Source organism: Cyprinodon tularosa, unplaced genomic scaffold (assembly GCF_016077235.1).
Source record: "Cyprinodon tularosa strain WSP-4 unplaced genomic scaffold, ASM1607723v1 ctg225, whole genome shotgun sequence".
In the NCBI taxonomy this organism is placed as follows: Eukaryota; Metazoa; Chordata; class Actinopteri; order Cyprinodontiformes; family Cyprinodontidae; genus Cyprinodon; species Cyprinodon tularosa.
In genome coordinates this window covers 948,993-951,954 of record NW_024038839.1, presented here as the reverse complement: position 1 = coordinate 951,954, position 2,962 = coordinate 948,993, and the positions used below count along the sequence as shown (strand labels likewise).

The 2,962-nt window shown below is 41.5% G+C and overlaps 1 long non-coding RNA gene across 1 annotated transcript; it reads left to right on the top strand.

Annotated features, from left to right (window-relative positions):
• Positions 1-851: 851 nt before the first annotated feature.
• Positions 852-2,874, top strand: LOC119784396. Its single transcript, XR_005280929.1, has 3 exons — positions 852-958; positions 1,121-1,285; positions 2,739-2,874. It is a non-coding gene; the product is annotated as an uncharacterized LOC119784396 (long non-coding RNA).
• The last annotated feature ends 88 nt before the right edge of the window (positions 2,875-2,962 follow it).

Here is a 2,962-nt window from a genome sequence, read left to right as displayed (position 1 = left end):
AAAACTGGAAAAGGCTTCAAAGTGTTTTGTCGCATTAGTTAGAACATAATCCATGAAGGATGAATTTGTCAAAATCATTTATTGATTACCAACTCAAAGGCGAAACATTAAAGGCAAGCATGCATTCTTAGATAAAGCTGCACATGTTCATACAGACTCCAGATTCCTGACATGATCAACAAGGTTTCAAAATTTAAGCTGGCATAGTAGCTGTATAAGGAGCTTATTATATTGGCAAACCTCTGTGTGTCATACATGGATGAGTATAAAGCAAAGAAAGTTTAACAAAATTTGAATGCGTTTGATTAAAAACCCACAAAAGAAGCAGTCAGAGAAAATGACGAGGCTCTTCGGAGTTGTTGTAGTTCTTTTTGCAAAAAAGGATCGTTAGGCCGACAAAAACAGGATATTTACCTACCCATTTCTTTGTAGTGAAGCTATTGTTCAATAAGTGCCGCAACCAGACTCAATGACCGCCTTGTTCCTGTTTTAGCAGCTCAATCATCCTGACTGACATATGGAGGAAGTAAAACACAAGGATTCCTTAGGACTGTTAGAAGGGGCTTACATGTCTGAAGAAAAACATATTTGCACATTAAACCTGACTGTTCTGATATTTCATCACTCTTATAATGAAAAGTAACCAAATGCCTCCAATGTTTTTGTTTCTTTAGCACCAAAACTGCCACTGAAAGCTTTACCGGACAGCAGGGAGATCTTGACAGGGGTAGAAATACCAAATGCAAAGAGCGGCATTCCTCAGGGAACCACTGCGCCATTTTGGGTCACCATGACGACTGTGCCCTATGTGTTTCCAACCGTGTGTCCTTGGTTTAACATCCCCAGTAAGAAAAGAGAAGATGCAGACATACCAGGCTCTCTGCTGGTGACTTTATCTGATTGTTTTTTGTTTCTATTCTCAGATTTTCTGACAGTAAAAGGAGAAGAGGACATTTTGGTGAGGCCCCCTTTTCCTTTATAATAGATATAAATCTGTTAATGTGGTATTTGTGCAAAAAAAATCCATCTGTGACAAAGACGAATTAACTTTATGGGGGAAATGGATTCAACTATCAACAAGCCTTTCTTCTGAGATTTCTCTGTCCTTTATGTCCCATAGATGACCCCCCATCCTGGCTCTGAGTTCTTCACTGTCATGCTGACTGGTTTACCAGAAACATGCTACAAACACGAAGACATTGCAAAGCTGGTTTGGCCTTATTTCCCCATACAGAACCTTCAGACTCTCTACTACAACATCTTGGTCCTACCATTGCAGAGGAGGGTAAGGAGCTGTTCTTGTAGACCAGATCCAAAACTAATGCACTTTATGCACACATGTCAGACCCTAATGGTTGTTGAGGTCGTATACCACAAACTTTGATCTAAATTGGCGTGAAAGAAAATGCTGCATGTGTGTCTCAAACTAATTTCTGCTGACAAGTCCTTTTTTGTCTCTTTTAGATGAGGACTCAGGTTATTGTACTGGTTAAAAACCAATTAAACCTCCCAACTGATTGAACTAACTAAATGTTGCTTTTATCAATCCTTGCTTTACATGCTGCAACTTCTGCTAGCATTATTCCCACAGTGCAGAGAGACACCTTAAAGATGTTTCAAAACATTAAAAGCAGGAGGCAGATGGGCCAAATAAACTTGCCAGTAATGCAGTGTTTGCTTTTTATTACACGACTGTCAAAGCAGGGCAGGTTTATGTCCATAGCTTTATGCTATGCTGTTCATATTAAGCATATTTTAAGTGTCGGAGGCAGCCATTTTACATGCAAGGTCTAGGTAGTCTGGTAGACATGCATCAAGGGGGCTAAAGAAGTCCCGCAATGAGTTTTCTCCTTCTGGGACTGTGCATCTTGAGGAGTGTTGAGCATCAGGTTCAGCGCATTTTGGGTTTACAAGCATTGAATAGGTAGCCTGACGTAGTCCTACTCAATTCTAGACAGAATATGAGTCTGATACTGCTCCATAGAGCTGTGATTATGGGGCGTGTTTTGAACGAACCAGGAAAAAAAATGCCTCTGCACTCAATTGGATAGACCTACAACCAATAAGAGCAACGGAGTGCGTGACGTATGTTAAGCGAGGCATAGTTGTTGTCAACAAAAATCAAAGCGTGCAGTTGCACGCCTAGAATAAGAAGATGAGCCTTGATCGCGTTTCTCTGTTCCTCTTTTAAAATTAATTTGCTGTCGATATCTTCTAGAACAGACCTAATAGCAGAATCTACTCACCTAAACTCTCCAGCGGCAGCCATTGTTTTTGTCACCCAAGCGCGCTTTGGTCACGTGGTTGATTACGTTACTGTTGATCATCTGTCCATCATCATATAAAGCCTGCCCTGAAAATTTGATTGGCCCGCCAGATATTGTGCGAGCATACTCGCGCTACTACTGAGCAATGCCAGACCGAACTTCCCGACCTCAAACGTTGTGGGCGGGACTAAGTTCGGAATGGCACCCAGGCTATTGATTAGGATCAGTAACACTGAAAGCGTCAGGTGTTGGAGTTGGAAAATCTAAAGTTACTTGATGCCGATGTCAGAGAGACGGTCACTGCATCCAAGGCGCGATCTCTGCTACTGCAGAGCTGTCAGCATAAAACCATTCAAAATAAACACAAATAAGTCAGATCAGCCTGAATACACCACTAAAAATGGATGGATATGTTTGACCTTTATTGTGAGAATAAAAGCAAGTATTCTTTCTGCTTCTTTTTACCGTTAGGCCTTTGTGTTTTTCCCCAACTGGAAGGCATGTCGCAGTTTTGTCCAGGATTGTGTCAAAAAACCGGTCTCAGTCAAGAACCGTCCTCTCAGCGTCCACTTGGTGTTAGAGGACATGCATCCTCCATCCAGTGAGGTACGGAGGATCATCTCTGGCCTTGAACTTCTGCAGTCATTTTGTTAACATTAGATTTAACTTTCTGTGCTGTTCGGTTGTACAGGAAA